Source organism: Schistocerca nitens, chromosome 6 (assembly GCF_023898315.1).
Source record: "Schistocerca nitens isolate TAMUIC-IGC-003100 chromosome 6, iqSchNite1.1, whole genome shotgun sequence".
Taxonomy (NCBI): domain Eukaryota; kingdom Metazoa; phylum Arthropoda; class Insecta; order Orthoptera; family Acrididae; genus Schistocerca; species Schistocerca nitens.
Window position 1 is genome coordinate 558,179,308 of NC_064619.1, and position 12,606 is coordinate 558,191,913.

Below are 12,606 nucleotides of genomic sequence, written 5' to 3' on the forward strand. Positions count from 1 at the left end.
GTAGTGAAGCAATTTAAATCACTTAATAATAGCAAGTCTTCTTGTCCAGACTGTATATCAGTTAGGTTCCTTTCAGAGTATGCTGATACATTAGCTCCATACTTAATCATATATAACAGTTCGCTCGACGAAACATCCGTACCCAAAGACTGGAAAGTTGCACAGGTCACATCAATATTTAAGAAAGGTAGTAGAAGTAATCTACTAAATTACAGGCCCATATCGTTAACGTCGATATGCAGCAGGATTTTAGAACATACACTCCTGGAAATGGAAAAAAGAACACATTGACACCGGTGTGTCAGACCCACCATACTTGCTCCGGACACTGCGAGAGGGCTGTACAAGCAATGATCACACGCACGGCACAGCGGACACACCAGGAAACGCGGTGTTGGCCGTCGAATGGCGCTAGCTGCGCAGCATTTGTGCACCGCCGCCGTCAGTGTCAGCCAGTTTGCCGTGGCATACGGAGCTCCATCGCAGTCTTTAACACTGGTAGCATGCCGCGACAGCGTGGACGTGAACCGTATGTGCAGTTGACGGACTTTGAGCGAGGGCGTATAGTGGGCATGCGGGAGGCCGGGTGCACGTACCGCCGAATTGCTCAACACGTGGGGCGTGAGGTCTCCACAGTACATCGATGTTGTCGCCAGTGGTCGGCGGAAGGTGCACGTGCCCGTCGACCTGGGACCGGACCGCAGCGACGCACGGATGCACGCCAAGACCGTAGGATCCTACGCAGTGCCGTAGGGGACCGCACCGCCACTTCCCAGCAAATTAGGGACACTGTTGCTCCTGGGGTATCGGCGAGGACCATTCGCAACCGTCTCCATGAAGCTGGGCTACGGTCCCGCACACCGTTAGGCCGTCTTCCGCTCACGCCCCAACATCGTGCAGCCCGCCTCCAGTGGTGTCGCGACAGGCGTGAATGGAGGGACGAATGGAGATGTGTCGTCTTGAGCGATGAGAGTCGCTTCTGCCTTGGTGCCAATGATGGTCGTATGCGTGTTTGGCGCCGTGCAGGTGAGCGCCACAATCAGGACTGCATACGACCGAGGCACACAGGGCCAACACCCGGCATCATGGTGTGGGGAGCGATCTCCTACACTGGCCGTACACCACTGGTGATCGTCGAGGGGACACTGAATAGTGCACGGTACATCCAAACCGTCATCGAACCCATCGTTCTACCATTCCTAGACCGGCAAGGGAACTTGCTGTTCCAACAGGACAATGCACGTCCGCATGTATCCCGTGCCACCCAACGTGCTCTAGAAGGTGTAAGTCAACTACCCTGGCCAGCAAGATCTCCGGATCTGTCCCCCATTGAGCATGTCTGGGACTGGATGAAGCGTCGTCTCACGCGGTCTGCACGTCCAGCACGAACGCTGGTCCAACTGAGGCGCCAGGTGGAAATGGCATGGCAAGCCGTTCCACAGGACTACATCCAGCATCTCTACGATCGTCTCCATGGGAGAATAGCAGCCTGCATTGCTGCGAAAGGTGGATATACACTGTACTAGTGCCGACATTGTGCATGCTCTGTTGCCTGTGTCTATGTGCCTGTGGTTCTGTCAGTGTGATCATGTGATGTATCTGACCCCAGGAATGTGTCAATAAAGTTTCCCCTTCCTGGGACAATGAATTCACGGTGTTCTTATTTCAATTTCCAGGAGTGTATATTGTGTTCGAACATTATGAATTACCTCGAAGGAAACGGTCTATTGACAAACAGTCAACATGGGTTTAGAAAACATCGTTCCTGTGAAACACAACTAGCCCTTTATCCGCATGAAGTAATGAGTGCTATTGACAAGGGATTTCAGATCGATTCCGTATGTCTGGATTTCCGGAAGGCTTTTGGCACTGTGTAAGTAGCCCATTTATATATTGGCAGCGCTTGAGATTGCACCAATATCACTGACAGCGCTGTGCGCCCTCTGTTAGAGACTCTGTTGTTGGAAGGACTCGTAGACAGACGTTCATAGTTGGCGGTGACGGTGGTTTCCAGTGTTAGCGCGAGCGGACGGTCTGGACGCGTGTCCGTCATGGAGATTTAATATTGGTTGGACATGGATTGTAAAATGTGGGTAATGGAGTTATTGACGATTATATAATTTTTTGACCTGGATGTCACATGATTAAGGTAAAATCTGCTAAATACATTGTTTTCTCTGCAACAAAATCTTTCCTTTGCTAACCACATAACTATTAGTAGTTAGAGCCTACAGTAGTTAGAATCTTTATTTAGTTGTCTGTATACCTGCTGTATTTGCTGCAGTTCGTGTCATGAAGATTTTCTGTGAGGTAAGTGACTTATTATGAAATGTATGGGTTATTGTTAGGATTTCTTCTAATTCAGGGCCATTCTTTTGTGTTAAATAGTAGCCAGATGGCGTTCTCCTTGTGTATTGTGGGTCATAAATCAATAGAATAAGTTTGAGATGTATTTGTCAAGGAAAATTCTATAGGTCAGTGTTTAAATAATAAAGACAAAGTGACAGCACGTTCAGTTTCACTCAGCAGTTTTAGTAGTTTCACCTTCTCAGTTATTTAATTTTAATTAAGTAAAAAAGAAATATAATAAGAAGTTTCAACTGTATTACACAAGCGGCATTTGGTGAAATTGCGGGCTTTTGGAATATCCTCTCAGTTATGTGACTGTATTTTCCTGTCAGAGAGACCACAGTTCGTAGTAACTGACGGAAAGTCATTGAGTAAAACAGAAGTGATTTATGGCCTTCCCCGAGTTAGTGTTATTGGCCCTTTGCTGGTACTTATCTTTATAAACGATTTGGGAGACCGTATGCGTAGCCGTCTTAGGTCGTTTGCAGGTGACGCTGTCGTTTATCGACTAATAAAGTCATCAGAAGATCAAAACAAATTGCGAAATGATTTAGAAAATATTTGAATGTTGTAAAAATTGGCAGTTGACCCCAGCTAAGGAAAAGTGTGAGATCATCCATATGAGTGCTAAAAGGAACTCGTTAAACTTCCGTTACACGATAAATCAGTCAAATCTAAAGGATATAAATTCAACTAAATACCTAAGAATTACAATTGCCAACAACTTAAATTGGAAGGAACACATAGAAAATGTTATGGGGAAGGCTAACCAAAGACTGCGTTTTATTGGCAGGACACTTGGAAAATGTAACAGATCTACTAAGGAGACTGTTTACACTACGCTTGTCCGACCTCTTTTAGAATCCTGCTGCGCGGTGTGGGATCCTTACCAGATAGGACTGACGGAGTACATCGAAAAAGTACAAAGGAGGGCAGCACGATTTGTACTATCGCGAAATATGGGAGAGAGAGTCACTGAAATGACACAGGATTTGCGCTGGATATCATTAAAAGAAAAGCGTTTTTCGTTGCAATGGAGTCTTCTCACGAAATTCCAATTACCAACTTTCTCCTCTGAATGCGAAAATATTTTGTTGACACCGACCTACATAGGGAGAAACGCTCACCACGATAAAATAAGGGACATCAGAGGTCGTACGGAAAGATATAGGTGTTCGTTCTTTCCGCGAGCGATACGAGATTGGAATAATAGAGAATTGTGAAAGTGGTTCGATGAACCCTCTACCAGGCACTTACATGTGATGCAGAGTACCCATGTAGATGTAGATTCGTTTCTACGTTTTACTTGAGTGAGGAAGCAAGGTATTCAACAGCTGATCAGTTCATCGTTGCTCTGGATTCGATGGTTTATATTCTCACTGTGTTTCACCCATCACTGGGGGGTATGTATCATCTTTGAGAAAATCGCTGAACTGTTGAACCTCGCCTGCAAGACGTTAAACTCCTTGCGTCTTGGCTGACACTACCTCTCGGCCCTATCGTCGCGAGGATATTATTTTAGCTAGGTTGCGAGTTGGCACTGTCTTATTAGCCATCGCCACTTGTTACGTGGTCATCCGCAACCACTTTGTCCTCATTATCATCAACCATTTCCTGGCACAATGACCTTTTTTTAACCGCTTACGTTCTAGTGTGTTTGCCGTCTCAGTTATCGGCCGTTTTAGCGAACGATGTGCTTGGAGCCGACCGCGTTTTACTTTTTACCCGTCGTAGCAATATGGTGAAGGACGTTTAATCTTTGCATGAAATGTATTCGCAGTTGCGAAAATGAACAACAATCAGCTGTATAATAGAATGACGACAATGAAAATTGGTGCTGGATCGGGACTCGAACCCGGATTTTCCGCTTATCGAGCGGTTGCCTTACAATTTTTTAATTGTTAATTATTTCTCTGCCAACTTTTTTTATATGGAAAAAGGCGTCTTTCAGTTACGACAAACTAAATTAGAATTTACATCCGTAGCAACAACAGAAAAAGAGTTCCTCCTAAACTATGAAATAGAATTTGAAACCAATAGTGTGATGATAGAGAATAAAGAAAGAAAAATGTAACCAAATCCCGCACGCCATTCCATGTGCATGGCCCATCTGCGTACAGATTCCACGTTCCAAATTGGTAAAACCTTTCGAGCTCCAGACAGCGGCCATCCTCTGCCCGGTACCCTCCAACTGTGAGGGGGGTTATCGAAGACACTGTGCAAATAGTTCGCAAATAGTTGTCGGTATCGGGGTGTACACTCAAGTGTGCTATGACTGTCCTGGAGAAATTGCAGTAATCAAGTACCATCTTCTCATCATCTCGAATGAGGTAGTATATGGACATGCCTTTAAACCATGTGAGAGCGTGAGTCTTCGCAGGTGGGAAATAAGTATCCTCTGGACAAAGGAGGAACCGTGGCTCAATTGTGCGAGGCGCGATACGTAGGTAGCAGGCGAGGATCTTCTGCACTAGCAGCCATACCTCTAACGATGATCCCCATGTTAAACGGTGTTCGTCAGTATCCACGAGGTGGCAACGTGGGCAAAGGGGGGAATCCGTCATCCCAATAGCGTGCAGCCTTTGTCGAGTGACAACCTTCCCGTTCACCACCTGGTACCACGCGGCTCGTACCCGCGTGAGGAGGAACGGCTTCTGGACCGCTCTCCACACTGCAGGCCATAGGGTCGTAGGGCTCTTCCTCTCAATCACATTGCGAGGGATGGACCTTAGCAGCAGCCTGTAAACGTCTCTCGCCTTGGGAGTGCGAGTATTGGGAAGGTCTGGGTGCACGTAACTATACTCAAGAATAAAAGCCGAAAGGTGCGAGAGTGAGGGTGTAATGTGCGCAACCGTGACAGGTGGCAGAAGAGACGCCGGCAGCAATTCCTCTAACAGACGTCCCGTAAGGGAAGCATCTTTGTGGGTCCACAATTTCATCATTGCGCACAAGTATAACGCTGTAGCTCTCGCTCGTACATTTATAAGTCCCAGTCCGCCATCACGCGGAGGGAGGGTGAGTGTTTCGTAGCGGACTTTGAATAGGTGTCCGGCGGTAAGGTAATATCCAAACGCTGCTTGCAGTCCGTGGGCCATCGCTGTCGATATCGGTAGGACCTGGGCCATGTGGATCATCTTAGTCGCCACGTGAAGGTTGAGGTATTCCACACGCTGTAGGAGGTCCATCCGTCGAAGTAGGTTCCGGCGAACTTCTGTGCGTATTGCCTGTAGTAATCGTGCATAGTTCATGGCAGCCGTGCAGCGCACATCCTGTGTAAATGTTATGCCCAAGAACCGGATCTTGTTGACTCGTGGGAGTGGGGCTAAAGCGTCCTCCTGTAGACCTCTCCCAATGGGCATCGCTGCCGACTTGGCCACATTCATGAGGCTGCCCGCTGCCAATCCATAGCGATTGATCCATTGTATCACCGAGCGTACCTCGTCACCAGAGCGGACAAGTAATAGAAGGTCATCAGCATATATCCTGCAGTGAAAGGTGTGATCCCTCAATGACATGCCCGAGAGCCTGTTTTTCAACCCTCCGACAAGTGGTTCGAGTGCGATCGCGCGAAGGATCATGGAGAGTGGGCATCCTTGGCGAACTGTCCGTCGGATCGGAAAGGGACCAGCAATCCATCCATTCACCAGTACACGGGCTGCAGCTCCACGGAAAAGGCGCTGAAAGATGTCGAGAAAGTCAGGCGGGAAGCCCATGCGGGCCATAACGGACAGAAGGAACTTGTGGCGAACTCTGTCGAAGGCGTGGTCGACATCAATGGAGATCAGAGCAGCTCGAAGGCGACAGGATGTGGCGATGGCTATTAAATCCCTGCATTCGTTGGTTGCCGTTTGCATGTTGGTCACTCCGCCCTGTGTCGTTTGCTCCATGGAGAGGAGTAGGGGCAGAACCTTCTTTATGCGGCTGGCGAGTAGTCGGGCGAAGATTTTATAGTCCGAGTTTAGCATTGTAATTGGCCTGTAGTCCTCGACCGTCCGACCTCTGGAAGGCTTGTGTATCGGTATAAGGAGCACTTCCACGAATGCTGGTGGCACGTGGGAACCAGGGGTCATCAGTTCTTGGTACATGATGATCCATCGGGGCATCATTAGATCGCGGAAAGTCCGATAAAACTCGAGTGGCAGTCCGTCTGGCCCGGGAGATTTGTTGAGGGCTCCCTTGTTAAGCGCGTCCTCGATGTCGTCCCGTGTAAGTCCAGCTAACAGCGTCGCCGCTGCTGCATTGTCGAGGGTGTGCGACACGTGCGGCAGTATGTCGTGATCGTCCGCTTCCTCTGTATTCACCTCGTCATAAAACCGGCGATAGTGATCCGCAAAGGCTTCTGTAACCGCCGCCTGAGTCATGACGACCCTACCACCTGGCAATACGAGGTCCGTGATCAGCTGCTGTCGGCGTCGGCGTCGGCGTCGAGCACGATGTGATGCATAGACGGGTTTTCTCCTTCCGCTCGGTCTTGACGTCGCGATCGCACAACGACCCCCTCCAAACGTTTCCTCGTAAGAGACAGTATTTTACCTTTAATTCGGCGGCTTTCCATTTGTCGGTTTGGAGATGGTGGTTGGCTGGCGAGTTCGCGGAGCATCGTGTAATAAAAGTCCAATGTGTGACGATGCCAAGCTGCGATATCTTTTCCGAATTGTGTTAGCACACGCCGAAACGCTGGTTTTGCACATTCCACCCACCATGCTAGATTCGAAGGGTATCGGGGAAGACGACGTTCGCAATCCATCCATGTGTTGGTGATAATCTGACGGCATTCCAGGGCTTGAAGATGTGCCACATTCAGCTTCCAGGGTCCTCGGCTGCGCCATATCCGCTGCTGCTGTAGAGTGAGTGTGCATATGAAAGCGCTATGATCGGAAAAGGCAAGCGGCCAACGTTCGGTGTCCAATACTCCCGTCGCTAGAGCTCGTGAGACATAAATGCGGTCTAGGCGACTGGCTGAGTGACTAGTAAGGTATGTCGGCCCGGGACGGTCACCGTGCACTGTCTCCCACGTGTCGGTGAGAAGCAGATCCCGAACCAGGAGCCGAAGTTCTTGACAAGTCGAGAAATGTGGGACTTGGTCTTTGGGGTGGAGCACACAGTTAAAGTCGCCGCCGAAGATATATTGATCAACGCGGCTGATAAAGAGGGGGGCGATATCCTCCGAGTAGAACAGCGATCGTTCGCGGCGTTGGTCAGTTCCTGATGGAGCGTAAATGTTAATGATGCGTGTGCCCAGTGCTGTGATCGCCAGCCCCCTTTCTGACGGAAGGTAAGTCACGTCTTCGATGGCAATTCCGTCGCGCACTAGTATTTCCGTACCGCTACCATTTCGGTCCGCCGGTGACATATATGTCACATAACCGTAGAAAGCGGGGAGGGCCGCTATATACACTTCTTGCAACAGGACAATGTCAACATCCGAAGAACGAAGCATCTCACGCAGCAACTGGAGCTTCTCTGCCGTTTGTATCGTGTTGATGTTAAGAGAGATGATACGATAAACTTGTTGCCGAACCGCAGGTGTCAAGTTATCCATTAAAACTGGAATTACCTATGACGCTTCTGACTGTATTGACACCTCCACATCCCCCCAAATCTCACCTGCAGTCCTGTCTAGAGAGCCGGCGCCAAAGGCGTGGTCCCTGTTGGCGTAACGTGCATGGTGCCGTCGACGTCGTGGTCATCCGCCCACGTCGGGGAACTCAAAGCAAGATCGGCTTCCCTAGCTTCCTCAGGACACGGCATAGGTGCTTGTACTCCAGAAGGTGGTGGGCGGTATCTGTCCTGCATATCGGCATCCGATTTTGCCACTGTAGATATGTGTGGTTTGTCCTCAGTTCCGTTCGTTGGTGCCACACTGCAGCAAATGGCGCCTGCCTCTGTGGTAGCGTCGTCATTAAAGGTGGAGTCGTCGTCCTCTGGAGGCTGTGTCGCATCCCGTTCGGAAGTTGCTCTACGCCTCCGCTTCCGTCTCTTCGGAGAGCGTTGCTTCCTGGTGTGTCCTTCTGTGTCAGACGATGGCAAAGATTCACGACGTTCCGGCACAAAAGCAGCCGTAGGTACAATAAGCGAGTCTACGGCCATGCTATCGTCATGTGTGTTGTTATCCGTCGACGGAGGCGGCGGCATCGGAGTTGAATCCTTAGCTGGTGGAACGGGTGTGTCGTCATCGCCCTGTATTGTAGGATGGAGCCGCGACCCATCAGTGAATGTCGGCTGTCGTGGTGAAGTGGTAGCTGTCGTGAGGGCTGCTGCATAAGTCACGGGAAGCAGCGTCGGCTGCGATGGCGGGTCCGCGTCAGCCGGCGGCAGTTGAGTGATTCGACGTTGGATACATTCGGATCTGAGGTGTGCCTCCTTCCCACAACCAGAGCAGGTCTTCGGTTGCCCATCGTAGATAACGATGGCACTGCCACTGATATTCAGATGTGAAGGCACATGTCTTTTAAGTTCTATTCGGAGCTGGCGAACTCCGTTCAGCATCGGATATGTCTGGAATTGCGTCCATTTTTCCGCAATATGATCATGCACCGTGCCTTAGGGGCGCAGCGCTGTCACGACGTCCTCCGCCGGTAGTTCGAAAGGAAGTTCGAAAAGTCTGATCGTACGAAGTCCCATGCCAGAATAATCGACGTGCACAGTCCCCACATTACCATCAGCATGGCAGAAACGGAGGCCCTGTTTCGTTTCCCGAAGGATCCGTTGACATGCTGCGTCATTGATGATCTTGACATATACGATACTACTCACAATGGACAAGTGAATGCCGAGAATGTCGGTCGCCGGAATTTTAACTTCTTCTCGTAGAAATCGTTCGACTTCGAGTGCTTTGGGCCGTGCGAATTCGTTGCGGAACGTAAATTTGAGCGTCGATTTTCTGTATTGGTGCGCCATAGTGATCTATATGCTGAGTACGGCACGCGCGAAACGGCCGAGTACGATGTAAACAACACGAGCGCTCGCTGTGCGGCAGGAACACAAACAGCGCGTCCGCACCGCAGCACAGCTAAAGGCCAACTGTGAACGATGTGCTTGCAGCCGACCGCGTTTTACTTTTTACCCGTCGTAGCAGTATGGTGAAGGACGTTTAATCTTTGCATGAAATGTATTCGCAGTTGCGAAAATGAACAACAATCAGCTGTATAATGGAATGACGACAATGAAAATTGGTGCTGGATCGGGACTCGAACCCGGATTTTCCGCTTATCGAGAGCGGTTGCCTTACTATTGGGCTACCCGAGCGCGACTCACGGCCCGACTCAGACTTCCATATGTCCATATGTCCATCACCTGTGCTCCTACATCCATTACGTATGTTCCTGTACAGGGGAGACATTTTACTTGAGGTCGCCTGCGCTTCGTAACGGCTGTAGTCGCCGAAGTGCCTGTGAAGGAACAGTGCGTCGTAATTCGGCGTAACACATGCACTGCAGTATCGTATTTCATCTTTAGTTCGGGACCTCCCCTGTCTCTACCGCTTTTCTCTAGGGAAGTCCTTGTTTTTTACCTATCTTTTCTTCTGTCTATTGTACTTAACGTATAGTCGGTTTTACCTTCTTTTACTTGATGATGTTCTAAACTTATGACCTGGCCTCTTGTGACTTCACTTGTTTTTGCTACCTAAAACAAAAGAAAAAAGGGATTTCATCACACATGCGCGTTTAAGAGGCAGCATCAAGAAAGTTCAAAGCGCTTATATTCAGTTTTTTTTCCTCTGAAGGTGCAACAAATCATAGCCATGTAGGAAATGGTAAAAATATTTAAAGACAATGTGGGTACTTTGTGACAATATTCCCCCCCCACCCCCCACCCCCCACCCCACCGGCCCCCCGATTCTGTTTCCAAGCTTTAGGTGAGTGTATGAGGAGATGAGAGGGCTGTAAGCGAAATACCCTGCTCAGGGTTCGATTTTGCAGCGTACATGATGAACAGTTTGTGCTTCGCTCAGAGGTTCTGTGGCAATCCTCACCATCGGGTGGTGGGCCGTTTACGCAATGAGTATCGTGTAGGATTACGGTACTATTCTAGATTCTCACCCGAGATTTCTTGAGTAAGCCTCGTACTACCTCTGTCTTTCTTGAGTACGCCTAGTACTATCGCTGCCCTACAAATGTGTGCCTCAGCCCTCTATTTACTGTAACTGTAAAAATTATAAAATAAGGTGCAAAATTTTTACTTCAATACTTTATATGTTATTGAATTAACAGCAAATCATTTTATCTAAAAAATGGTCCAAAGTAATTGAAATGCATATAATGTTCAGAAGACATGCAAGCCCCGATAAGGTTATACAGGCGAAGTACATTAGCGACTGGTAAGTCCCAACAGAGTCCTACAGCTAGAATTGTTGCTTTTGATGATACTTATAAAAACAGTTTTTTCTTCATTAACACACAAAAAATATTTCACTCTGAACACATTGAATGCGGTCTAGATTCTAGTTTTGTAGATGAGTAAAATTCACATTTGCCTCCTGAACTGACATGTTGGCCAGTTACATCCTGTATTCTAAAACGGATGTCGTTTGATGCCGCAAACGCTGTCTTTCTTTTGAGTTGAAAGAAGACAATTTTAATCCTTTTTGGGCGTTTCTCGATTTCTGTACATTTGCTTTGCAAGTGTGATTAGACCAAGAGCAGTTTTACGTTCGAAGTCAATGGAAGCATACCTCTTCCGTCACAGTAGGAAATATAGGAATTGACGTCATTTTGACCATTGCATAAAACCTCTGTTGATCCATTGTGCTTAAGGGACAACTGCCTGTCAAACATTTTCCAAGGAAAATCACCAAATAGCCGTATGTTTTGAGAAGTTACTTTATTTAGACAACCAGTTTCCTCATCTCACTAATGCCATCTTCAGGCACCTATACATTCGATGTATAGACAATAAGATATATCGGTACTGCATAACGGGAACCATCAATATCTAGATTCCGTGAATTCGTTTTTAGAGTGTTTGCTCTGAAGACTTGAGGACAACTTGTTGTCAAGTCTTCAAAGTAAACACCCCAAAAATTATTCACGGAATCTAGATATTGATCGCTCCCATTTTGCTAGTACCGATATATCTTATTGTCTATACATCGAATGTATAGGTGCCTGAAGATGGCATTAGTGAGATGAGGAAACTGGTTGTCTAAATAAAGTAACTTCTCATAACATACGGCTATTTGGTGTTTTTCCTTGGTAAAAAATTGCATCAAACGGTCTGTACCAATACTTTTATGACACTATTTCATAAGGAGACCTCAACACGTCACCTTTATCTAAGCTGTCCATGTGTTTATAATAATCTTACACAACTGTCAATACCCCCTCCCCCCCCCCCCTCCCTCCAACCTCTGTTCCATCTTTCTGGGATCTGGATACACTGCGTACTTCATTTCCATGATCATTTGAAGGAAAGTGAAGTCACAGCTTTGGAGCTGACGGGACTCCTGAATCCCAATCATATTTTATGTTATAACTGAATATTACAAGCGTACTGCGTTGATTTTTATAAAAATTAACGTTAGCATGTATAAAGGTAACTACATAAAAGTTATTACTGGTCTCAGTTCAAAAATACATCTTACTTTTATTTACGTAACCTGGCACCGATGTTTCCCACACCAAGCATCCATTTACATTACAGATAAGTATACGGTTAAGTATGTTCCTCAGATGACAGAACGTTGATCATCAAAATTGAAAAACTAGGAAAGATACAAATAACAGACACAGGTTCGTCCTTCCATACTGCCTCAATTCTATGCCGGAGTATATCAGTCGCAGACGAGTGGTGGTACTCCAGTGTCTTCGCAGCTATGACCAGCGGCTCTCAAATGGCTCTGAGCACTATGGGACCCAACTGCTGTGATCATAAGTCCCCTAGAACTTAGAACTACTTAAACCTAACTAACCTAAGGACAGCACACAACACCCAGCCATCACGAGGCAGAGAAAATCCCTGACCCCGCCGGTTCAAATGGTTCAAATGGCTCTGAGCACTATGGGACCCAACTGCTGAGGTTATTAGTCCCCTAGAACTTAGAACTAGTTAAACCTAACTAACCTAAGGACATCACAAACATCCATGCCCGAGGCAGGATTCGAACCTGCGACCGTAGCGGTCTTGCGGTTCCAGACTGCAGCGCCTTTAACCGCACGGCCACTTCGGCCGGCTGACCCCGCCGGGAATCGAACCCGGGAACCCGGGCGTGGGAAGCGAGAACGCTACCGCACGACCACGAGATGCGGGCATGACCAG